This window comes from Lissotriton helveticus, chromosome 9 (assembly GCF_964261635.1).
Source record: "Lissotriton helveticus chromosome 9, aLisHel1.1, whole genome shotgun sequence".
Taxonomy (NCBI): Eukaryota; Metazoa; Chordata; class Amphibia; order Caudata; family Salamandridae; genus Lissotriton; species Lissotriton helveticus.
Genome location: NC_136070.1, coordinates 776,854,405 through 776,881,161, shown reverse-complemented (window position 1 = coordinate 776,881,161; position 26,757 = coordinate 776,854,405). Strand labels below are relative to the sequence as shown.

Below are 26,757 nucleotides of genomic sequence, written 5' to 3'. Positions count from 1 at the left end.
GAGTAAATTCAAGGTGATTCTGAGCCTCTCATCAGGCAAGGGAAAGCAAGGGTGACGGCATTCATGACAGGGTCAATCCAAAGCCTTTCTGGTATAGAGATTATGTTATGGGCTGATGGAGAAGAAAAAGTGGACAGAAGATGTCACTAGGCTTAAAAACGAGTTTGGTGTTGGAGAGTGGATGCGTCGGTGGAAAACACACAGGAAGGATAAATGTTTGGCAAACTTTTCTAAAGCCTTACAGGTTAAAAGAGTGTATCCTTATACAGTGTTATTAAGTGATGGCAATGTGTGGAATTACAAAAATGTGGTGAAGTGGTTCCAGCCAATGCAAGAGATGTTCGCTGTGCCAGGGACATCTCAAAATTTTGCAGGCAGGGACTCGTGGGGGCAACAGAAGTCTTTACTTCACAGTCTTGATGGAGAAAAACCCTCTCTATCAAGTCTAAATCAGGCCCTTTGATGCCAACCCCTGTAATCTTTACTCTATCTATAGGGTTCTCTCCTTAGTAGACAAAAGCTTCAAAATTTAGTTTAATTTCACTTTCTTACACGTCTGCCATTGTCGTGTCAACCATACCTGACTACTAACCCTCTTTTGGCAGGTGTTACCTTATTTTCACTCATTGAACCGCTTTTCTTTATGCAGATTTATATAGCGTGAACTCGACCCGAAGGTAATGGAGCGCTTTACATGAGCACCGGTTATGTTACACAAGGACACATTCATCTTTTTTTGGTACGCACGGGGAGATTAAGTGATTTGCCCAGAATCACACAGGGCGTGGACGAGACCCCTTGGTTTCCCCACCTTCAAAGTCGGCAGCTCTAGCGGTCACACCATATTCTCTCCTCACCCTCTTAATAAACAAATTGCCCCCATAGACCTCAGTAGGCCATCCTCTTTTTAAATCTACATCACCCTTAAAAACACTCACAGCTAGATTCATCAAAGTGAAATCGGCTCGCAAAGGGCCAGATTCTGAGAATCTGGCCCTTTGCGGCGCAATTTTTGCATTTGGGATTCATCATCCCAAATGCAAAAATCGCAATTATAGAATACGCAAATTTGCGAGGAATTGCATTTAAGGAATCTCTATTTGAGATTCCTTAAATGCAATTCATGAAACATTTAAAAATTGCAAATTCGCAAATTTGGTCCGCTATTTACCGCGAAGTCAAACCTCGTGGTAAATAGCGGAAACTTAGAAAAATGCACTTTAGTGCATTTTTCTAAGTTGTATGTTACACACACAAATGTCCCAAGGACATGTGTGTTCGTAACACCAGCATCCAATGTCATTTCAGGGGTGCAACAGGGTGTCCATTGGACACCCCTGCACCCTTGAAATCGCAAAATCAAAATGCGAATCGCTAATAGAGATTCGCACATTGATATGTCTTCCCATTCATTCCTATGGGCCTAAGGCCCATAGGAATGAATGGGGAGTTATTCCTTATTTGTGATTAGCAATTAGCTAATCGCAAATAAGGAAGCTGTAGGAGGGGGAGGAGCCAAGCTCGCGATCGTAATGGTCGCTCTGTAGCTCGGCTCCGTCAGCCTTCCGGCCTGACTCGCAAATCCTGCCATATATCCTGCCCCGGGACGATGCACTCGAGCAGAGATTGAAACGCAACGTGTTGCTCTTACTCACCGTCTGACCTGGAGGCTCCTACGTGCCGCGACTCCGAAGTTGTGCCCCCTGAGGAACCAGGGCCTCCGCGGTGATGAAGCCGGGGCCTCGCCTATTGGACCCAGCCTGGCACTTTTGTACGCGTCGGCCCCGGCCGAGAGCGTGAGCCGCTGGCAGGAGACCGTTGTGCGAACATTCCGGTGGTCCTGATCCGGACTTGCCTTGGCGGCCATGGAGCTGGTGTGGGGCACGGTGCACCGAGGGCTGCTCGTGTGAAGGGGGCCCCCCTGCCGCGGCTCCGTCCGTCCATCCTGGAGCCTCGCGCCCGGGATCTGCTCTTCGACCACGCCAAAGGTATTGCAGGCTGCAACCCGACTTTGGCGCCTCTCCTTTCTGCACCAAGGCTGCCATAGCGGGACCCCCTTGGTTTCTGTGGAGGTCCGCATCTGAGGCCCTGATCCAGGAGTCGTGGGAGGTGGTGACGAGCCTGAATCCACAAAATGGCGGCCATCGAGATAGACCGTGGATATCCTCCGGACGGCGGACCTGGACTACCGGACTGCACTGGGGCCTGGACATGTGTGCGCGAGCCTACAATCGGCGACGTTCTGGAAGCAATGCGGTCCTTGCATGCGGCCTTGACCCCCATTGCCTCTGGGGTATCGGTGCGGTCCGCCGCCATCTTAGAGGGCCGGTCTCTCACGGTCCCCTCTCGTCTCGGTGATGCTTCTGCCTCACCCCCCTCGGCCGCGCTGAGAACTACTGCCACTGGCCGTCGACAGGTATGCGAACGATTGGCTTCTGAACCTCCTGCGCTTCACTGTTTGGAGTTTGGGGGCCCGGATGTCGTTCTGGGGTCGGATCCTACTCGAGTGTCCGAGAAACATGATGGCTTGCTACATCTATTTGCCTTGATGAGGTTGTGTTTCTGCTCTGCAGGGGTACCCCCGCTTTTCCCGAGCGGCGAGACTGAACTCCTGTCTTTTCCTGCCCCTGTTAACATTGTTGGGACACTTGCACTGTATACCCGGACTTTTGATCTTTTGCATATGGATTGCCCTCCCTGGCCTACGTCTTCATCGGACTATTTTTTGTTTGTGTGATTGCCTTGCACCGAATTGTTCGCTTCTCGCTGTCGTATGGTGGGAGTTGCATATAGCTAAGGAAGGCCTGGGGTGAGATACATTGCTTCCGGTGGATTGCTGGTATACATGTCCATGGCGAGCTTTCCCGTGTGCATAGTGCGGTGGGTGACCCCCTTGTACGTTTTATGATGCTCGAGTTGTATCGCTTTCGTCTACACGTATTACGATTGACTGGTTGGGCGGAGGGCTGAGGCCGACCATTTTGTTTTTACCTCTTCACTCCTCCCTCACATCTTTTTTGTCTTCTTATTCTTCTTTTTGTCTCCTTATTCTTTTTCTCTTTCATGTTTCCTACATTTCGGGTTCGGGATTAGGGCGACAGGCACGCTGCTGGGGGGGTAGGCCGTAGCCTTCTGCAGGGGTGCTGGGTGGGATGGGTTTTCTTTCCCGGTTTATTTTCCTTTGTTCTATGGCCCTTTTGTATCCCTTTATAGGAGAGCCGCGGCTGTCCCTGCCTCCCGAGGTATTATAGGGATGGGGTCTGGATTGTTGCTTCCCTCCTTTTGTGGCTATGCTGCATCTCAGTGCCGACTCTCATCCCTTCCTTGTTGCTAATACACTCCTGCTCTTTCTGTGTCCTTACTACGGGATGCTTGTCTCGGCGCGGCGCTCTTCTCTTTCAGTCTGTATTTTTCTTTTTCCCCCTTTTCTTTCCCCTCCCCTTCTCTTGCTCTCTCTCCCTAGGGTTAGTATGACGGGTTGGCTTTAGTGATGTTAGTGTTCCGGTTCCATCGTCCTATATCTGCTGTGCTATTGGGTGGTAGAGGTGCACACGATGAGTCTACTTGTATGTTGATTTGAATTAACCGCATCTGCTTTCGTATTGATGTAGACTGTAGTGATAATTTTCCGCATTGCTGCCCCTTTAGTTTTCTTATGACCAATAGTTTGCTCTGGGAACCTGGATTCATTTATACTGTATCCGAGCCTGTTATACTCCTTATTGTAATATTAAAAAAAATTAACCTTCCTTCTTCCTGTTTGTGGGCCGTCCAGTTTCTCCCCCCCCCTTCCTTTTTCGAACTGTATTGGCTGCATATTATCCTGATTGTATCTGTATATTTTTCATCTGTATTTTTTGGATTGCTCTATTGTATCGTGGCCGGCCGGTCTGGTTGTAGGCCCAGATTTGTATTTCCTTTTTGTACAAATAAAGGTTTACAAAAAAAAAAAAAAAAAAAAGGAAGCTGTAGGAATCGCAATAAATATTGCGATTCCTACATGAATCCCGGTTTGCGAGTCTGTAATAGCGATTCCTTATTATTCGCTATTACAAACTCGCAAAACATGCCGATGATGAATCTGGCTATCAGTCTCCATTCACCTTAATTGGATCACCCACTAAAACTTTCGGCTTCATCATTATTTTAGAGGTATGCCACATAATGCAAGATCAAAAGTTCCCTTAAAACTTCCTTCTATAAAACGCGTGCCTCAGACTTCCGTTGTCCCTATTCCACCGTGCTTTGCGCTGTTCTACCCTTCCAGTCTATTCTTCCCTGATCTAAAGCTGGTGTCACTCTGTTCTCCTATTTCAACAGGTCTCCGCTTGTTACAACCTTGCTCTCTCCTTTCGCTTTTATTCTCATATTGTGCCCTCCTCGATTTCATGTCTAATTTCCCAATACCGACCTGGACGTAAATGTCCTTTGCTTCGTGTTTCTTTGTGTCACACAATGTATACTCCCTGTCCTCGGCTCATCACGCTTCCGCTCTCTAATGCTCGAATGTTCATAACGCGATAGATCTAATCTGCCCTCGCAACCCGCTACTAACCCTGAAACCCCTGCCCCCGCCCCATTTAAAAACGTCTTTTCCCTCATTCAATGTGAAAGTAAAACAAGGCAGCAGTTGCCAACCTACGTCACCTGTGTCCCTGTGAACGGAAGATCAGGAGAGCATTACCCGCACTGTGTGCCAGCCTCCGGGGCAGGCTGCGAGGGCAGAGTCCGCCTCTCTTGCCCGGCGTATCAACCCTGCACGAAGGTTCTCTTCAGTAAGGTTCCAGGGTCTCTCTCAGGAAAGCAACCGCAGGAAAGCATCATAGAAACGACCACTCCACAGGTATTCTGAGCACCTGTGGGAGGACACTTTGTTTTCCTTCAGTTATCTGAAGGTTGAGACAGCAGCTGCGGTACCCTGATCCGGAAGTTGAAGTACGTAGAATCTGCAACGTGGTTTTTGGTGACATCTATTCTTAAATAGGACATACAAATGATGTTTTGCTCGTTCCAAACAATTCCATGATTAATGTAGACAAGACACGAAATAATTTGAACAGATGCCAAATTGGTGCGACAGCGTTGAAAATGGTTTCGTTTTCATGTATTCTAGTTTCATAGGGAAGTGGGTCTGTCTTCAGTTTGCTGAAGCTGGGCACAATGCTGGGCCTAGGCTTCCACTGACTTTGGTTTAAAGGGCATCTCACATTACCATAGTAGTCCCTGGCATGCAAAGGAACTCCTTTGTAAGTAGACGTGCTCCTTATGAAAGGATTGAATGACATCACTCAAAGTGAAGTTAGCCAATGGCCAAAGTGGGCGTTTTTCGCATAATAATGCCTTTGTCACATTTTCCGCATAATCCACAATCATCTGCGGTGTAATCTGCATATTAAAAAAATTGTTTCTAGTTCAAACGAATCAAAAGTTAGTCGGCACACAACTCAGCATAGTGGAAAGCCCTTTGCAAAAGGTTGATTGGTCGTCTTTCAATGGTTTGTTGCTGTATTTGGGTGTTAAACTGGTACTAATAAGGTGAAATATTTGCCCAGACAGGATTACCATGTGTAATAATGGCAAAATAATGAAGTAATACTATGTCAAAATGTGCTGGATTATGGCTCATAATTTGCCTTTTCGTGCTTCTTAATTTAGTCAACCCTGCTGCATAATTTGGCCCTTCCCTACCACCAGCAGGATTGGATTGGAAAGGGCTGCAGTCAGGCATTGGGTGATGGGCCGGTGCTCCAGGGGCACTGTGGGCCGATTGGCTGGCCTCTGTAATACAGCCCAAGAGACTATGGGCAAAATTATTTTGTTGGTCGGAAAGGTTCCGACCTATGGTCATCCAACAAACATTGTAGGTTTAAAGTTTGACCGCCGTATTACAATAACGGTGGTCAGAGTTTAAATGAGCCGGAGAATCTGACTGGGTTCCGACAGGCTCAAGGAGCCCATCGGCCAATCAGAATGGCCTCATAATCCCTAAAGGACGGCGCTTCTGCCGTTGGGATTTTGATATTGGTGTCCGAAAGCCTTTCCACATCAGCCTTTCTGACATGGAAAGGCTGTTCGAAAGCGATTATAGGGGTCCTTAGTAGAGCCCCCTTCCACCTGGCCTTCCGTATGTGGCCCTGGGGGGCACCTATGATGCCCCCTTGAAAATCCCTGCACCGTGTCACGGTGCCTGCCACATGGTGCAGGGATTTTCACAAACTCGCATTTCATTGCTGGGGGCAATCCCCTGACATGCTGTAAATTGAGGATGGGGGCCTGGTGTTGCTCTGGCCTTTAGGCCGGTCAGGTCCCCTATCTCATGTGGCCTAACCGGACAGAAACAGTGTCCCCCCCTGCCAGGCCATCACGTTCAGGTTATGGAGGCTGTGGGGAGGATGGGAATAGGTTGTATGATAGAGGCACGCAAGGCTAAACCACTCGTGCCTCTACAACACTGCCTGAACAATTAATGCATCTGAAAACGCATTCTTTACCACGCAATGTCAGTGTAAAGGCATGACTAGTAAAGGAATGTGTGGTAAACATCAGACTCCACCCCCCCGCCCTGAGACCTAAAAACGACCAGAGCCCCCCCCCAGGAGCCCTAAAAACGACCCCCAAGCCTTAACCACTACCCTGACCAACCCGAGCCCTCAAAACTACCCAACCCCCCTGATACCTAAACACGAACCAACCCGATCCCTAAAGACGACCCCAACCCTCTGAGCCCTAAAAAAGACCCCCACCGTACCCTAAAAACAACTCAACGCCCGAGCACTGAAAACAACCTGACCCTCCGAGCCCTAAAAATGACCCCCAAACTTGAGCCCTAAGAACTACCCCAACCCTTAAATACTACCCCCAAAACCCAACCCCAGCGCCATTTACCAGGCCGCATACTCTCCCGAACCTTCCTGTGCCCGCCCATCCCAGCATCTAGACCATGCACTGCCATAACCACGAATATAATCGTGGTTAAGGCAAGCATGGTTCTGCTTGCAGGGAAACAGCATACATGGCTCAGCCCGTGTTGTAAAGGCCCTGCCCCATGGGAATATGCAGGGGTCCCGCATGGAGGGCAGGTGGTTTTATGGTTGTTGAGTTGTTCTCACCTAAGCCCCGCTGGAGCAGCACCAGCAGTGTGCCTTTCTAGACCCCTCTACTGCCAGTTTATCTCCCTGAGTCTATGGTAGGCTGGGGCGAGGGTAAGAGAAGCGGCCTCCCTATGTAGTGTTGTCATCTCGTGTCTTTTAGGCCTTGTTGGGGGTGGGGAGCTTAATTCATTGGATGTGGTATTATGTTCAGAGGTGGCAGGTTTGTGTCCTGGCTTCTATCCAACATCCTGTGATTATGTGCAAATCACTGAATCTCCCTAACTTAAATAAAAAGGAATTTAATCTTGTGTAATGTAACAGGGCCTCATGTAAATTGCTCCAGTGCCTCTGGGACGAGCTCACACTACAAACTACAAAACTAATTACAAAATACCCAACCAGATTCTGCAAAGGCTGGACAATAATAGTTAAAGAGGACTCTTTGTACAAAAAATGTCCCTATTCCTTTTTACATGTTTTTTTCTGTGCTTGTTTAAGTTAACTATTAGCCATTGATCTTTTTTTGTTGCTTTTACCTATATTTTTAAAACAATCAACAGCACCGCAGTTTGGATAATGGAAGGTAAACATTTCAGCATATGTGATCCAAAATGACATGCCAAATCACTAATACACATCTGCTACCACTCTCCTGAATCCTGTATTAAGTACTGCCCATCTTTGTACTTATCAACCTAATCAATAGTGTCTCCTGCTAAGGATCACAGCCCCTTCCGCTTACATTCACCCACTCTCAATCAGCCATGGATCATTAATTCTGCTTTGGAACACATTTTAAACTGCGTTCGCCTTATGTTTACTATTTAAATACATTCTGGTCTGGGTAAAAAATACCGACTATGGGTGATTTTCTTCTGTTTTGTACAGCGGCATAACAAAGGGGGGGCAGTCTGCCCCAGGCGGCATGAGTTTTGGGGCCGCTCTTACATGCGGCCACCACGGTGCAGCAAACGCAGGGACTGCCATGGGCAGCCCAAGGTCTAGCTACACCACTAGTTTCATACCATCCAGGACTTTAAAACTCCATCCAGGTGGCAACCCTAGACAGATAAAGTGTTGTGGCTTCTAGGCTGCTTTATTTCTCTTCGTCCGCCCGCCCAAAATGCAGTGCTTCTAGTTATACCAATGGTACTGGCTCCAGAAGTTTTAAAATATTTGAGTTGCCAAACATTTCTCAAAAAAAGTATACGATTGAAACTAAGCAAATGATGATTCATGAAAGGGATTATCCGGGAATATGGGCCACCTTTTTGGGGAGTGCCCGGGCCTAATTGTGATCTCAATCTGATCCTGGCCACCAGTATGCTGTAATGGATGGAAGAAAGATTGTGAATGACACTAACAGATCAATAGATGAAGAGGGCCAGCTGAAAACCATTATAAGTGAGTATACATATAATTTTAGTAATATCAAAATGTCTTGGCTAACGCCAGTCCTGAAAATGCCCTTAAAGCAAGCCTTTATTCTCCTTCTAGCTGCTAACATTGTTATTGTATTACGACACAATCCCCACCCTGCTCTCTTTTTTTTAAATAACAATCACATTTTACGTATGGTCAGTTTGCTTCATATTGCACCTAATTTTATAAGCAAAGGGCCATATTCTTTGTTCAAGTGGAAGCTAGTAGTCAAACTAAAATCCCTTTGCTACACAAGATTCAATTTGACAACTGGGCTGCACCTCCTCTTTGGAGAGAAGATGAACAAAGAACAAGCCCCCTTCTACATATTTGAGTGCCACTGCCTGACATATGTTGTCTCTTCGTAAGTCGGTTGTTTTTCAGAGAGTAACAACCATTTTTTTTAGGTCGAGTTACTGCGAGCATGCGCTGCCTGCAAGACCTGTTGTAATCAATTAAACCACTGTATTCCCGCCTCCTACTTACCATTGGTGCACTCCAGCATTGCTCTTCTTTGGTGCCTCCTGTCATGTTCCCGCAGCCAATACCTCACTTCCTTTCAAGGCAGCAGCGCACCAGTAAAGTATAGTGTACATACACTTGGTTAGGACATGTTCCTTACTGCGCACTCTTTGTTTTCTTTCCCTCTCTTCACTTTATATATCAGCACGTACCTGCTTCTCCGACACCTCGCTTCATGTTAACAATGCTTCTTTATTTTTTTGCAGTTTGTTGAAGCGCCGCACCTCCCTCAGAGTACACACCGCCCCTGCAGCAGTAGTCTGTCTCACGCCTTCAGCACCCACTTCTCCGACACCGCGCTTCATGTTTTGGACAGCAAGGTGTTAACAATGCATGTTTATTTGAGCAAACTACACTAAAATAAGCAAGCATTGTTAGCACTGTGCTGTCTAAAACATTGAGCGCGGTAAACTCCAACACCGCGCTTTATGTTTTGTTCCATGACACCACCTTCATGTTTTGGATGCCAGGGTGCTAACAATGCTTGTTTATTTTGAGCAAAACCACACTAAAAAAAACAAGCATTGATAGAGCTGTGCTGTCTAAAACATGAGTCAACAACGCTTCATGTTATGTACAGCACAGTGCTAACAATGCTTGTTTTTTTAGCAGACATGCTGTCAGCTTCATGGTGTGTTTTGATTTTTTCCTTTCCATATTAGGCCAACCCTCACCCTCCCTTACTCCGTCCGCTCTGCCTCTGCAGAACACACAGACTGCCTCACTCCTGGTTGTGGCCAGTGCTCCTGCAGCTGCCCAACACCCGCCTTTACCACTTTCATGCTCACAGCCCAGACATGAACGAGGGGGAGCAGGAAGAGCCAGGATCTGCGAACCTCCCTGAGGCGCGGGTCAGAAGCAGTGGGCCAAACTAAAAATTGCACACATGGAAGTCTTGTGGGCATATCAGGTATTTTTTAATTATATTTAATAAACTAACATTTTGGATCAAAAATATTTGATGTTTTGAGGCCATTTCATATGGTAAATATGCTCCGACACTCCCCCCTCCCCCTCCGCCGGTGTACAGACTCTGAGTGAAGTGGGCACTCTGTTTATTAAAGAAATCTGCATACGCTTCCGCCGTATTTCCCCCTCTCCTCCATTCATGCCCTTCATGTACCCTATTATTTTTTTGAAGCGCAGTCTCTGAATAAGCAGTAGTTAAAACAGGTGAAGGGGCTCTTTGATGATGTGTTCCTGAATTTTTAGTAGATGCGTCACACTTATGTTAAAAACGCATTTGGTTAACTTTCAATCCTATTGTCTTGAAGGAAATGCAGAAACTACTTTGCTAATAACAGTTCAACTCTTCGAACTACACGCACTTCACATACCAGAGTGCTTAGGGGCGATCCGGAGGAAAGGCTAGCGGTGTGCGATCCATCGTAGATTTCTGTTAAAGGGCTCCCATGAGCCCCCCAAGCTGACGAGCTTTTGGAAATGCACCTGCGCACTGGAGAGGCATCGAGGCCTGTGATGGTTACTTGGCGGCCTTCTCATCCACCCCAAATACTTTCTCTACTGATGAGGGAAACTATCCCGAAACCCGGGCTATGTCTCGGGTCTAGAGATCTTGGGAACAACAAGTACTTACTTACACCAACTTTGGTGAACCACTTACGAACTTTGTTTCAACTCTTCGAACTACACGCACTTCACATACCAGAGTGCTTAGGGGCGATCCGGAGGAGAGGCTAGCGGTGTGCGATACATCATAGATTTCTGTTAAAGGGCTCCCATGAGCCCCCCAAGCTGAAGAGGTTTTGGAGACGCACCTGCGCGCCGGAGAGGCATCGAGGCCTGTGGCGGTTACTTGGCGGCCTTCTCATCCACCCCAAATACTTTCTCTACTGATGAGGGAAACTATCCCGAAACCCGGGCCATGTCTCGGGTCTAAAGATCTTGGGAACAACAAGTACTTACTTGCACCAACTTTGGTGAACCACTTACGAACTTTGTTTCAACTCTTCGAACTACACGCACTTCACATACCAGAGTGCTTAGGGGCGATCCGGAGGAGAGGCTAGCGGTGTGCGATCCATTGTAGATTTCTGTTAAAGGGCTCCCATGAGCCCCCCAAGCTGACGAGCTTTTGGAGACGCACCTGCGCGCCGGAGAGGCATCGAGGCCTGTGACGGTTACTTGGCGGCCTTCTCATCCACCCCAAATACTTTCTCTACTGATGAGGGAAACTATCCCGAAACACGGGCCATGTCTCGGGTCTAGAGATCTTGGGAACAACAATTACTTACTTGCACCAACTTTGGTGAAACACTTACGAACTTTGTTTCAACCCCTCATACTACACGCACTTCACATACCAGAGTGCTTAGGGGCGATATGGAGGAGAGGCTAGCGGTGTGCGATCCATCGTAGATTTCTACTCTGCTAATAACTCTGTATTTTTTATTTTTATTTATTGAGTTTTATATAGCGCTGACTAGACCCGAAGGTATCAGAGCGCTTTATACATTTACAAGCACATTTCAGAGTGAATGCAAAGATCATAGGCGGCAGAGCAGGAGGAGGGGGAATCAGGGTAAGACTGGACGGAGAGGTGGGGAATGGGGGGAGAGACCCAGAGGGAGGAGGGACATAGGCAGAGCGGGCGGAAAGAGAAAGACGTTAATCTCAAGCGAAGAGAAATTATAGCAAAGAAAAGGATGAGTTCAGGAAATAGTCATTGGAAGACAAACGTGCGTGGAATTAATAAGGATGGTGGACGAGAATTAAGAAGGGGGAAAAGAGGAAGAAAGGGACAAAAAACTAAAACAGACCCAAAAAACTTTTCGACCTCATCAAAAACCCAAATTGTTCTCCCCAAACCATCAAGCCTGAGGATGCTTCAAAGAAACCAACTGAGTTCGCTATATTCTTCGATCAAAAGGTAAACTCTCTGGTGGAACAGGTCACCCACCCCACCCCCATCGAGGAGCGAAAGTCCTTAGTCACCAGGCAGAACTTTGCCGCCATCTTGGAGGATGATCTCCTCAAATGCATCAGCGAAACCAAACCCTACAACCATTCTTCTGACCCCATACCCAGTGGCATTGCCATTGATTTCTATACTAACACTCTCTCCTACTGGACCAGGCTAGTCAATCTCTTCCTCAGTCAAGGATCCCTCCCAGTTGTCCTCAAAACAGGACAGGTTACCCCCTTCTAAAAAAAACCTCTGCAGATGCAAATGACCTCAATAACTTCCGCCCCATCACCAATCTCCCTTTTCTTTCAAAGATCACAGAAAAATGTGTTGCAAAACAACTGTCCCAACACATTATGGACAATAAACTCCTTGATATGTCCAGTCGGGCTTTATTCAAAATTGCAGCACTGAAACAGCCCTGCTGCAAGTGATCGATGATGCGCTGCATATTCTCGATTCGGGGGAATCGTGCCTTCTGATTCTTCTTGACCTGTCTGCAGCTTTTGACGCTGTTAATCACAACACCCTCCTTAACATTCTTCAACAAAGAATGGGTGTGGAAGGCACAGTACTCAAATGGTTTGCCTCTCGGACAGATCCCAAAGGATTAAGATTGCGAACAGTCTCTCGTCTCCACTGGTGGTTGGTCAAGGCATCCCTCAAGGTTCTATCCTTGCTCCCACTCTGTTTAATCTTTATCTGGAACCATTAGGGAACCTCCTAAGAAAATCTGGAATCCTCTACCATCTCTATGCGGATGACACCCACATATAACTCAAGGTGTCTTCCTCTCATGATCTCTCACTACTCAGCTCTACTCTAAACGCTATTCACAATTGGATGTTGTGCACCAACTCATTCTCAATCCCTCCAAAACGGAATTCCTCCTCTTATCTAGCTCTCTCTCCCCGCCTCCCGTTCAATCCTGAATGGATCAGTTGAATCTACTCAACAGTAAACCCATCATTGTGGATTGCGCTAAATCCTTATGTGTCATACTTGACAAAAGACTCAATCTAATCTCACACATCAATTCCATGGCCAAGAGTGCACGTTTCCAGCTGCGCCTTTTATGGGGGATTCGTCGGTTCTTCCCGGAGAATGACCTAAAAACCTTGGTCCAATCGCTAGTTGTCTCTAGATTGGACTATTGTAATTCTCTTCTGACTGGCCTTCCCAAATCTCACCTCTCTCCCCTCAAATCCGTCCTCCATTCAGCAGCTCGCTTCATTTCAGGGTCCAAACGAAGCTACCACATCACTCATATCCTGTCTTCTCTCCGATGGCTTCCCATCGAGGCTAGAGCTATCTACAAAACGGCGTGCATCACCCACAAAGCTTTGCACTCTTCCTCCCCTCGCTATCTGGCGAATAAACTGAAAATGTCTGAAGGCTCAAGACCTTCTCGGAATGCGGAAAAGTTCCTTCTTGAGCCCCCCTCCTTCAAAAGGGAAAAATTGAGGACTCTATCGTTCTCAGGTAATGTGGTGAGAATCTGGAACTCGCTTCCTCCTTCGCTCCGTGCCATCACCTCCATCCAGATCTTCAAAGCGGACCTCAAATCTCTTTTATTCCAAAGACACTTTCAGAACTAATTCCCTCCTTCTCGGACCCCACCAGGAAGTTCTTTAGTCATTGTAAATTTGTCACATATATTTATATTTTTGTTTGTACATCCTGTGCTTGCTGCGTTTGATATTGTGTTCCTTCTGCCTGTGTTGTTTTGATTCTATGGCCTGCTATTTTTCGCCAGGAAGTTCTTTAGTCATTGTAAAATTTGTCATTTATATTCATATTTTTGCTTGTACAGTCTGTGATTGCTGTGCTTGAGATTGTGTGCCTTATGCCTGCGTCGCTTTGATTCTATGGCATGCTATTTTTGTTTGTTTCATTTCTGTAACAGTTCTCTCATGTAACGTAACTGGTTCTATTATACAGTGCTCTGACACCTTCGGGTAAAGTCCGCGCTTTATGAAAATGCATTAAATAAAATAAATAAATAAGGAGAAAGCTAGGGGAGGGGTGGAGTAAGGCAGACCAGTAGGAGGGGGAAATACTTTGAGGATCGCCGGAGTGAGAGCGGAGGGGAGGGGGGAGTGACAAGAATACAACACAATGGTGGGTGCAGGTCCGAGGGATCTTCGATAGTCAACAACAAAATGGCTGGTGGGTCTAAAGTCAGAGGGACAAAAGTCCACCATACAAACCAGGAAGTAAGAAGTAAATGCAAAGAGGGGAGAAGTCAAAGGAGGGTGTGCAGATCCATAGTCAAAGGCAGGAGGCCAAGAATAGAAATATGCAGAGGCTCCGGATCATTGGCGATGATAGTCTTCCCGGCGTAGCTCTTGCAACCCCATGCCTGTAAAGGGCTCTTAGGTCGTAGCAGACAGGATCAGGGCAGAGAACCTCTGAGTAGACCGCCAGCATGGGGGGGCTGCGAGTAAGCAGCGTGAGCTGGGGGAGCGAGAATACTCCAGGTTGGCAGACTGCAGGCTGGAAAGGGGGTACAACGGGGCAAGCAGCGCCGCAGCACTCACCATCAATGAAGCAGAGACTTCCGATCCGGTGGGTAGAGGGACAGTACAGAAGGGTAGAATCTCGTCCCAGTTCAGACTGCCGCCTTTAGGAGCCATAACAAGGTTAAAAGCGCTGCATCCAGGCTGGTAAGAAGATCCAGCATTCGTGCAAATTGGTTGTGGGGGAGGCAGCAGAGGGAGAGAAACGGAGTCAGCAGGACAGGGCCTGTGCTTCAAGCAAGTCCACACAGTCTTGTTGTGCCGCCATGTATTGTATTGTAATTGCATTTATATAGAGCTTACTACCCCTGACGAGGTGTCAAAGTGCTTTTTCGGCGAGTAGCACGCTACTCCGGGACCCACAGAGGATTAGTGTTGAATTACTATAGTGAAACATGAGAGTACATTTTAAGTGGTGGATAGGTTAGTCAGTTATTTGGATTTGGAATGATAGCAGAAGGATAGAGGAGGACAAAGCTTTGTATTTATATAGCGCTTGTTGACACAAGCTATTCAGGAAGCCTACAAAGGATTAGTGGTGAATTAATATGGTGAAATATGAAGTAATTTCAGTGGTGGATATTAGTCAGTTACTTGGAGTGAGAAGGATGAATGTATGACGTTACAGCCCATGCTTTTACCACGCATGCTGTTACAACGTAGGTTTTACTACGCATACCATTACAACGCATTACACTTGGGGGTGCTGGCTAGTGAATAGTTTAATTTACTATTCCAACTCGAGTCCCCGTGGACACTAGGGAAGGTGTTGGATAGTAAACTAAACTTATTCCCTATCCTAGAGCGCCCCCCAGTGTAATGCGTTGTAATGGTATGCGTAGTAAAACCTGCGTTGTAACAGCACTGCGTGGTAAAAGTTGCGTTGTAAAGGATGTTTACCGAGAAGGATAGCGGAGGGATAAAAGGGGAAGAAAGATTTGCATTCATATAGCACTTGTTACCCCTGATGGGTGTTGAATCGCTTTTCGGGCGAGTAGCACGCCACTCCGGAACCCATAAAGGATTACTGTTGAAAATTAGTATAGTAAAAAAATAAAATATTAAGTAATTTGAGTAGTGGATGTGTTATTCAGGTATTTGGGTAGTATATTAGTATAGTTTAATATGGAATTTAAAAAGTGAACATGTTAGTCTGTTAATTTCGATTGAAAAGGATAGTGGAGGGATAAAAGAGTGAAAGATCTTTTTTTTTTAGGTCTTAGCAATAGTAGGAGGCTTTTGGATGAGTGAAAAGGGGTTTTGGAGGGGAGGACTCAGAGGAAAGAGTTGAGAAAGGTTTGTCTTAGGGGATCGGTATAGTAAAAGAGGTGCCAGATGATGCAAGGAGGGGTAGAGTAGGAGAGAGTCTAGAAAGGGTTATTTTGGCAATCATAGTAGTGGTATGGGGTTTGGGATAAATGAGAGAGTGGATGTAGAGGATATATTGATAGATGTATAGGATGAGAGATAGGGTAGTGCATTGGAAGGAGTAGTAGAAAAAGTTTGAGTGGAGTCAGAAGGTTGGGCTAGAAGATATATTGAGCTAAGTATAGGCTGAGAAATAGGGTAGTGCATTGGAAATGCTAAATTAGAAGACAGTGATAAATATATAGATCTTAATTACATTGAAAGTATATAGATACATAAAGGAGGTAAGTATATGTAGATTAAAGATATTGATAGAGGCACAGGATGAGAAATAGGGTAGTGCATTGGATATGCTTTTTCAGGAGAAAAGTAACAGACACACAAATCCAAGTACATGGAAGGTGCATAGATGCACAATGGAAGTATGTACATGTAGACCAAAGATGATTTTTATTTATTTATTGTTATTATTTTTTCTCTCAACATCATAATTATTTTACATGTTTATACAAAGTAATACACAAAGATAGGTACACATCTATAGTGGAAAAAAATGCTTGTATACAGAGGGATACGCTGTAAATTTCTTTTTGCGTATGGTGCTTATGTGGGGAAGAGCCAAATCTTGAGTAGTTTTCTGAAGATAAGGTGGTTGTCACTGGACCTTATGTTGGAGGGTAAAGAGTTCCATAGTTTGGCTGCTTGAACAGAGAAGGATGTGCCACCCATGTTTTTTTTCCTATATGATGGGATTTTGAGGCAAGATGCTCCTTTAGAGCGGAGGTTCCTTTTTTGAATGTGTTTGGTCATTTTATTCCTGATGTAGAGCGGTCCCATTCCATGTATTGCTTTGTGGGTGATACAAAGCAGCTTGAACGTGGATCTTCTGGCAACCGGTAACCAATGCAGGGCTTTCAAGGCAGGGGATATGTGGTCTCGCGGTTTGATATGCAAGAGTAGTCTGGCAGCCGAGTTCTGAATCCGTTGTAGTCTTTTCATGGTCGTTAAAGGTGATCCGTGGTAGAGGCTATTGGCGTAATCAAGTTTGGACAGAACAAGGGAGATGGTAGCTTGGACCTTGTGTGAAAATCCCAAATGAGGGAAAATTCGTTGCAGTGTTTTTATAGTAGCAAAGCTTGATCTTGCTAGTTTATCCACTAGGGCCTTCTCATCGACAGCTTGGAGTCCATGGTCATTCCGAGGTTTCTTACTTCCTTCGATACTTTAGGCAGTGATCCCAGTTCATCAGGCCATGCGGCAAGTGGGTTGTAATGTTTCCATTCGCCACAGGTGAGTATTTCAGTTTTTGAAGCATTCAATTTGAGATGGCTCCAGGTCATCCACTGATCCACGGCTCTGAGACAGCTAAAAATTGGTGATTTTCCAATGTCTTTGGGGCATTCCAGTTGAAGGAGTATTTGCGTGTCATCTGCATAGTTAAAGCACGTGAGGTGAAATGTATTGATCAGTACTGGTAATGACTTCATGTAGATGTTGAAAAGCATGGGCGAGATGATAGAACCTTGAGGGACCCCTGCTTTTGTGGAGTATGTTTTGGGCGAGAAAGGTGGGGTATGGATGATATTAGTTCTGTTTCGAAGGTAGGACTCTATCCAGTCTAAAGCAGTTCCCTCTATGCCGGCTTCATAGAGTCTTTGTTTCAGAGTGTCATGGTCAACCGTGTCAAAGGCAGCTGAGAGGTCCAAGAGGAGTAGCGCAGCAACCCCGTTGCGGTCAACTGTATTCTTTAGGTCATCCCAGATGGCAAGGAGGGCAGATCCAGAGCCTCTTCCCAGATGGAATCCTGTTTGGAAGTCTGAAAGTATGTCATTCTCTTCAATGAATTGTGACATCTGGGCGAACGCTGCTCTTTCTATCAGTTTGCCCAGGAACGGTCCATTTGCAATGGGTCTGTAGTTGTCATGGTTCAGCGGGTCCAAGTTTGTTTTCTTCAGTAAAGGGTGTATGTATGACTTTTTTAGTTCTACTGGAAATATTCGAGTAGTTAAGGAATCTTTGATTATTCTTCTTACTGGAGGGGCAGCAGGGGTTGTTAAAAGAATTGTCTTGAAAGTTTGTGGCGGACAGGGGCCAGGAGGGCTGCCGGCAGGCCTGCTTGCTTTGACCAGGTCCATCAATTCATCGTGTGAGATGTTTTGGAAGGAACGGAGAGGAATGATTAGAGCATTCTTGGATTGTTGTTTTGTACAAGGGTTAGTGCTGGTGCTTTGTTTCTGTTTTATGTACGATTCCAATGTGTCTGCTTTGTCCGTGTAATGATTTGCCAGTTTGTCTGTGAAATCAAATCTTGAGTAACAGGATGAGTTCCTTCTACGCATTTTGGTTTGCGAATTTTATAGAATTCTTTATTTGCACATTTAGCATTTTGAATTCTGTCTGAATAGTACCTTTTCTTAGCTTTTTTGATAGCAGACTTGTATAATCTGTTAATTTTCTTTAGGTGAAGTTTGTCTTGTTTGGCGTTTGTTTTGAGCCAGGTACGTTACAGCTTTCTAATTTATTGTTTTATGTCTTTTATTTCTATGTTTCTCTAAGGCGCTTTTTTTCTTTTGTTCTGTGGTGTGGTTTTGAGTGGTATCAGGATGGCACAAGCTTCCTGTAGCCACTCGTATAGATTTTGAACAGAACTTATGCTTTCCAGATGTGTACTGGATGTTAGTTGTGTTTCCAAGTGTTCCAAGTTGAGTTTGTTCCATGGCCGATAGGTGGATGGATGTAAGGTAGTTTAAGGTGAGTCGCTTAGCGTTGTTTTGGAAGGCAAGCAAGTGGTGGTCTGACCTTGTGACTGGAGTTATAGTTTGAAAGGTAACTAGTTCACTATTAGCAAAAATGACATCTAGGATATGCCCAGCGGTGTGTGTCGGATTGTGGACAATCTGATGCAGGTTCAATGCGTCGAGGCAGGTGATTACAGTTTTTGGATGGGTCATATTGGGTTTATCAAACCAAATGTTAAGGTCACCCAGAACGCATAGGTTAGAGTGCATTGTTATCAGGTCTGAAACTGTGTCTAGAAGTGCGTCTGGGAATGTTGCCTTGCTAGGTGGAGGTCTGTAAAGGAGCAGGAAGTTACAGGAGGAAGACGGTGTAGGATTGCATCTTGTTAGAAGAGCCTCACAATTCTTTATGGAGATGTTGTCAATTTTTGTAATATGTATTGTTTGCCTGAATACAACAGCTAGACCACCTCCTTTTTTGGCTATACGATTTTGGGTGATTATTTGATAGCCTAGAGGAATGGCTTCATGCAGGACTGGAGCCATATCTTCTCCCAACCATGACTCGGTTATGAATAGTATGTCTGGTTTTGCATCGGTGAGAAGATCGTAGATGTGATGCTTGTTTTTAGAGAGGATTCAAGCATTTATTAGTAGACAGTTTAGTGAGTGGCCTTTGGTGATAGTGGGACTTTGTTTGGTAGAAGAGTGATCAGTATTGTGTGGGTTTGTAGCGGGTGTGTTTTTAGTGCTGGTATTAGCTGTATTAGGATAGCAATCGTGTAGCTGTTCTGTATCGTGTTCCTCATCCAGCATGCTAAGAAGGCATTTTGATGGTGTTTGAGAGTGAGTTGGAGTGCTGTGTTGCTTTTGTGGTGTAACATTGTTGTGAAGTAGACATGGAGAAGTAAAGTTGTTGAATATGTTTCAGCATTATCAATGCAGCCTATTAAGACATGTGTTAGCTCAGTAAACTGCCTGCCCACATTAAAGCCTTGCTGGTCTACATACACTACTGAGGAAATAACGCTCTTCATTCATTTTGCAAAGATTTGTCTAAACATCCTACAGTCTGCGTTTATTAAGTATATCAGTTTTTACGAATAAAGACCTGCACCTCTGCCATTACCATGGTCTGCCCATCACAACAGCACCCTCAAACACACCCACCCCTCTTGTTAAATCCCTTACTCCTTCTCGCCATTTCACTTCCACCCTTTCCTTATGTTCGTCTCTGCAAAGCAGCCTCAAGTCCCACACACATGTTTCACTTTTGACTCATAGTTTTCACTTTAAACCTCTCAATCAGTTCGTTCTTCCCCCTCATTACTCTTTCATGTTTCTCTTGTGCGTTTGTCCCTTCTTCCATCCTTTCAGCCATTTCCACTCTCCTTTGGACCTCTTCTTCCCTTGTCCCAAGTGCTTGACTTCTTAGCCTCCATCCATTTTCCTCTCTCTTTTCAGTTTTATTACACCATGGTATTCACCATCTTTCTTTCTTCCTCTACTTTTTCCTGCCTGCCTCTTTCCTTCTGCTCCCCAATCTTTTTCTCCTCTCTGCCCCTCTTCCTCTCAGTCCCAATACCTTCATCACAGCTCTGTGTTGAACACATTTACTCGACTGTATGCACTACTTATATGCGTGCTCCTTTCTTCTTGAGTCACTGTCTCGTACTAATAGTGCTATACCCTCTCCTCCTTTATATGGTATTCTCTTGCTCTCCTTTGCAGTTTTAGTTAGCGCAAACATGGCCCAAAGATATCAAAGCGTTTTTCTTAAGCACCAGATTACATTACACAGGGTCAGGGTTTTTTAGACACAGGGCGATCATACGATGTTGAGCTGAGGTCGGGACTCAAACTTGGTTCCCCAGTTCCATGCTAGGCTGTTCAGGCCTCTTTGGAGACATTGCAAACTCTAATGCACTCGCCCCTTCTCTCTTTCCTCTTATCACTAGCGTCTTGCTTTTCTCCTCCTCACTCTTAAACTCCCATTCCTCTGTCACTTACTGACCCTTTGTCTTTTGTGTGAACTGCAAGTCATCTCTAGCTACACATTCGCCCATTAAAGGGTAGAAGGTTTAATATTTCAACTATGGATCAAGCAAAACTTAACAGAATCAATTGGATGCCCAAATGCATATAAGGCCCCAAGAGCTAGACCTATTGCATTGCAAATGCTTCTTTTAGTTGTGCTCTCTCAGAAATAAATGCTTCAGCCTCCACTTTTCGAAATTTTAACGGTAAACATGCTACACATTTGGTAGACTCAGGGTGGCAAAACTACTGGTGTAGTGTTCGCCATGATAACTAGATTTCAAGATCGAAATCTAATCGTATTCCATTTGAGGCTGAAAGATTGAAAGTCCCTGATGCAATTGGCTGCAATTCGCTTTTACAGTGCAGTATTGTTCCTCCCGCATAAAAGACCAGCGTTCTGCTTGAGTCAAGTATTAGATGAGGACCTCTTTACAACCTCGGCGTATATTTTTTGCATCTCACCTTTGACTGTGACGGTGCCCTAAGGACCCTGAGGCCTGCACACGCCTCACTATTTGGTGATGTGACATCAAACTTGGGCATGCCCCCTGTCATTGAAGGCCCACTGATACATGGGTGTCAGACAGACCCAGCCGCTATCCTGCCAGCTATCACTTTGCTACAGATTGCTTGCATGACTGCTGCAGGAAGAGAACCCTAACTGCAGGCACTTGAATAGCCTTCTGAAAAAAACTCAATGAGCAGATGTGTGTCCCCCAAACAGATTAAAACCTCTGTGTATGTGGGTTCTACAGTCTCATTGACTGCCGTTATGTCCTCTTTACCAACTGCTGAGATTCAGCTTTCCTTTGCAGGCTGGGGTCGGTCTACACTGAATATGTGGATAATGCCTGCGGAAGGCCTTGTATCAGTTAATGAACAAGGCAGCTGACTGCTCTAAAGTGCTGATCTCTATGAAAGAGCAGGTCAAAAATATTGCTGAGGTTGAATTTGACTCTAATAGGGTGCTACCTTCACTAGGGGACCCCTATGGGTACCATATGTTTGTTAGATAATTTTCCTGGGGCGTTGCTTTGGCTACTTTACTGGTGCAGTGGGCAAATTTTAGTGTATAGAACAATAGACCTTAGAGCGGAAGTACAAAGAACAAATAAAATATAGACCTTAATGGGTGCTATATGCATTCGATGTCCAGCCGGGCAGGGAATTTTTAATGTGTAATGTAATCAAAGTAACATAAATAGGGAGAAAACAACAATAAAGCGGGACGCAATCCTGCACCCGATACAAAAGACAAGAAACAAGCAAACATTAAACATAAAGGATTTCAGGCAAAACTGGAGCTTTGGTAGCTTGGAATAACCAAGGAATAAAGCAAGCTAACCACAACAGTAACCACATTATTCATATGCATTGGTAAAAGGTGGCACTATTTAGTTTGTCGATGACGTTTCGATCCCATGCTCATTAAATAGAGGGATCATCATCAGGACTACAACAATGAAATGCCTGGGAAGAACCACAATGCCTCCTGGATCCGTTCCTGCCATCGAGCATCGGAACCGGCGCATCACCGCCATCAATCCCTAAGCCTTACAGAGCCCAATGCCGTGGAATTTTCCCCATTCGCCCGGATTCTCGTGGGTGAAGCCGACTCCCGGCTTGTCATACTGAACCATCTCCTGGTTAGCAATACCAAACCTTTACATTGAGACGTACAACTAAGTGTTGGTAGCCAGCCCTCCAATAACATCTACCTCAACGATCCCACTTTGCTGCCCCAGGAGGCATTGTGGTTCTTCTCAGGTATTTCATTGTTGTAGTCCTGAAGATGATCCCTCTATTTAATGAGCATGGGATCGAAATGTCATCGACAAACTAAATAGTGCCACCTTTTACCAATGCGTATGAATAATGTGGTTACTGTTGTGGTTAGCTTGCTTTATTCCTTGATTATTCCAAGCTACCAAAGCTCCAGTGTTCCCTGAAATCCTTTATGTTTAATGTTTGCTTGTTTCCTGTCTTTTGTATCGGGTGCAGGATTGCATCCCGCTTTATTGTTGGTTTCTCCCTATTTATGTTACTTTGATTACATTACACATTAAAAATTCCCTGTCCAGCTGGACATCGAATGCATATAGCACCCATTAAGGTCTATATCAAATTTGTTCTTTGTACTTCCGCTCTAAGGACCATTGTTCTATAAAATAATTGACACCCGGTGTCCTTAGTTACTCATCAGGTTCCCTTGTTTGTTTAAAATAATAGTGGGCTAATTTTAGGGCATTTCAGGACCTTTGGAGAAACCTGTTGGAGATCATTAAAGCTTCTAAAGAGCGTTTTGTTATGGAACCCATCCCTGAAGATTTGTTTTCCTCCTGTGACCTTCCGTTAGTTAAATGGCTTCTAGAGCATATCCAGTCGGGCTTTTGCAGGATGCTTCTTTAGAGTTTATGACATATATGTGTTTTTATCAGCATTTGTGTCCTTGAGAGGGCTGTGTGATCGGCCCATCCTGTTCGCTCTGCTTGTATTTGAAAGGTCCATCATAACGTTTTGGTTCTGTGCCTTGGGCCTTCTTTCCTGTCTAACGGTCTCATCTTGTCTCATTTGGACCAGGCGGTGGGTCTGTCTGGTGCTGTGGTGGCCAACCCTTGTGCTGTTTTAAAGATTTGAATGTATTCCAGGTTGTACTAAACTGAAACAGATCAAAGGGTTCAGGATCTTTGACTCTTTGTTTCTTGCGTTTGGCAGGAATTGTCTTAAATCGACCACTGTAACTATCAGTTAGGTGGGTTAAGTCTCTAATCAAATAGATATCTTATCTCACTAGAAGACTACAAACTATCCAGAACTCGGCTGCAGGACTCATCCTAATCATCCCACACAGATCTCGCACCACACCATGCCTCAGCACTACATTGGCTACCAATACACAAATGTGCTCAATTCAAACCCCTCACATACACATTCAAGGCACCACACAACTCAAGCCTCACATACCTCACAATTTACATCTCCTTCTACTAACAACCCAGACACCACTGCTGTGCATGGCTTCTACTCGCACACATCCCACACATAAACAGAACCAGATCAGGAGAATGGGTGCTTTCTTATGTCGCTCCTAAAGCTTAGAATGACCTCCCACTCCACATCAGAGCCTTCGCCTCTCCTTGATTTCCACAAGAAGCTGAAGACCTGCTTTTTCAATTAATCCACTTACCATAGGCAGGTCTAGGCATACACACCTATTAAGTGCCAGGATATCCTTAAATGGTGATAGTGCACTTTACAAATACACATAACAACACATAACATATCAGTAGGGCCGATGTTGTGGATCGGGTGGCTCATCAATTACTGGTTTAGTAATGTGGCAGCTTCTCGAGTGTCACCTGCTGCTGTTCCTATTTTGGATGTGCTTTGCTGCTGCTTGGACTTCTCCCTTTACCATTCTTGGTACATTACTGCTTGTTGGTCCCTGAAGGATCTGCATTGCATGTGATGACATCTGTTTTGGCAGCTGCTGATATTTGATTTCACCTGCACTATACTGTTCTCTCATTAAACTTTCATGAGTGTTGCCTCGGATTTGATGAAATGCTGAGTTTCCTATTCCTAATTGTTTCTCATCCCCGTGAATGGGTGGGGGAGCGATTTGGGTATGTCCTCATTTGTTATGAAGGGTAAGTGGAAAGTGAGTGGGATGAGTAATGCCTAGACACCATTCATTGTGGTACCATCCCCCAGCCCTGTTTGTGGACTGGTGAAGAATCAAGTGCTTTTCATGCTAAAGCTTTACATTATAGGCCTATTGTCTTCTTGAGTGAAACCACCTCAAACTCTTCGGACTTTCTACAGGATGCATGCGATCAATACAAATGTCAATAGTTTAAAATAATGGGGGCTTCCACAAAATTATTTTACTTCTCTCTTTAAATCTCACTGGAAAACCTGAGCTTTGCATAGGGGTGAGAGAAGAGGAAGCGAAGGAACATGAGAGGGACTGCCCATCTATTGTGTTCCTGATTTGCTTTCTTCCTCCTGGCACAAAGTCTCCCCCATTCCCCTACTCCATCGTGCCACCTTGAATTCTAAATTATTATTATTATTATTATTTTCTATCATGCTCGGAATGGTTGCACCTCTTTGTGTTAGTATAAGTTGCCATTAAGTCTGATTTGACCGTGCAGCTGCTGCCACACCTTTATGTGATCAACAGAAAAAGAGTTTTGTGTTAAAGTGACTGGCCTCTGAAGACAGATATATCCACTCCTCACCCAATTCACCAGAAACACCACAACTTACCTCCGTCACACTGGTGGCAATTTGATGGAGAACGAGGGAGTTGTTGGTGTGTGGCAACAGACGGTGAAAGTGTGGAAGAGGAGTTAATAAAGCTACCTGCGACTTGCTAAATATTAAAAGCCCCACTTTTGTGCCTGGTGTCAGTGTGTGTTGACTGTAGTTCACTGGGATCCTGCTATTCAGGACCCCAGTGACAGTGCTCTCCCCTCTAAACTCTCTGGTAAGTATTTAACACACCCCACAATTGGCACACTGGCGTACCCTTATAAGTCCCTAGTATATTGTACTGAGGTTCTCAGTGCATTGGTACACCAGGGGTTTCCCATGGGCTGCAGCATGTATTATTCCACCCATAGAAGCCCAGGTAAACTGTGTCTGCAGAGCTGCCATTTCAATCTGCGTGAAATGGTGCTTGCACCTTTCACTTTGGATATACGGTTTCCCTTATATGTCGGTCACTAAACTTTTAACCTATAAGTCACCTCTAAAGTAGGCCCTTCAGTCCAAGGGCAGGGTGCATGATTCTCAGTGTGTGGGTACCCCTGCATGAGCAGAGGTGCCCCTAAAAAAAACCAGACTCCATTCTCTGCGCTTTGTAAGTGCCGGACAGTATGGGATGTAGTGCACACTGGCAAGTCAAGCTGTCCAACCACATAATGGCTGCTTGAACCTGGTCATGTTTGGTATCAAACATATTGGAATCATGCAACTACACCAAATCCAGTATTAGTTGCATTATATCGTGTACTGGGGGCTCCTTAGAGGACCACCCAATACCCACATGTGTAGCCTGACAGGGTCTGCTTGTCAGCCTGCAATGCTGCAGATACTAGATAGTGTTTTGCCGCCCTGCTGATGAGCCTAACTCAGGCAGGAGAAGCTGAACAAAGAATTTCATGGGAAGGAGAGGTGTGACCACCTCTCATTTAGAATTAGGTAGGGTGGGGGTACTTCCATGGCTTGGCAGTTCGGGCTGGACTGTTCCCATGAGGTACAGGGTCAGCCTGATTTGCATATGGCCATGTCTTAACTCGGGTGCCGGAGTGAGCTAAAGAATGATGATGGATTAAACCCAGATCAGTTGACTGGGGGTGAGTGCTTGCAATCTTCAGCACTCCGTCCATCATCCCCTTTGGTTTTGCTTTGTTCGCCCTAAGTTGGCAGGGTATGCCCAGACGTGGGTCCCTTGCTCACTCTGCCACTGGATTCAAGCTAGCCTGGCTGATGACGGCTGATTAGCCAGAAACCGGTCCCAGGATGCTTGGTTCCGGTCCAGGGAAGACATGGCTTGGCAGTTCGGGCTGGACTGTTCCCATGAGGCACAGGGTCAGACTGATTTGCATATGGCCATGTCTGAACTGGGGTGGTGGAGTGAGCTTAAGAATGATGATGGATTAAACCCAGATCAGTTGACTGGGGGTGAGTGCTTGCAATATTCAACACTCCGTCCATCATCGCCTTTGGTTTTGCTTCCAAGCACCACCCAACTGCATTGAATGGTACATTTGGTGTCCTCCATGCATGCACCAGTTTTTCCCAGTTCAGGAGCTGTTGGCTCCTGCTCTGGCAAGAAACCACACAAAGGACAGGGGAGTGTCCACCCACCTGTCCAGCTCCTCCCTAGGGAGGGGCTCAGAGCTCCTCCAGGTGGCCACTTGATTCTGCCATGTTGAATCATGACCCCTGGGAGCATCTGACTGGCTAGGACAACCGACTAGTGTCCCTAACCCCCTCTGATAGTTTGGTCCCCAGAGAAGAGGTCCTTCCCCTTTTAAAGCTCACTTAAAGGCTCCCCTGAGGATGAGTCCTTAGATTCATCCTGACAACAACTTAACGATCTGACTGCCTGTCATCTGAAG

The 26,757-nt window shown here is 45.5% G+C and overlaps 1 protein-coding gene across 1 annotated transcript in view; it reads left to right on the top strand.

Moving 5' to 3' along the window:
- Positions 1 to 4,645: 4,645 nt before the first annotated feature.
- Positions 4,646 to 26,757, top strand: part of EXOC3L2 (exocyst complex component 3 like 2) — a 547,377-nt gene continuing 525,265 nt past the window's right edge. Inside the window, exon 1 of the mRNA XM_078660900.1 lies at positions 4,646 to 4,935. The gene's annotated coding sequence lies outside the window, so the exon portion shown is untranslated. The remainder of the gene's footprint in view (positions 4,936 to 26,757) is intronic.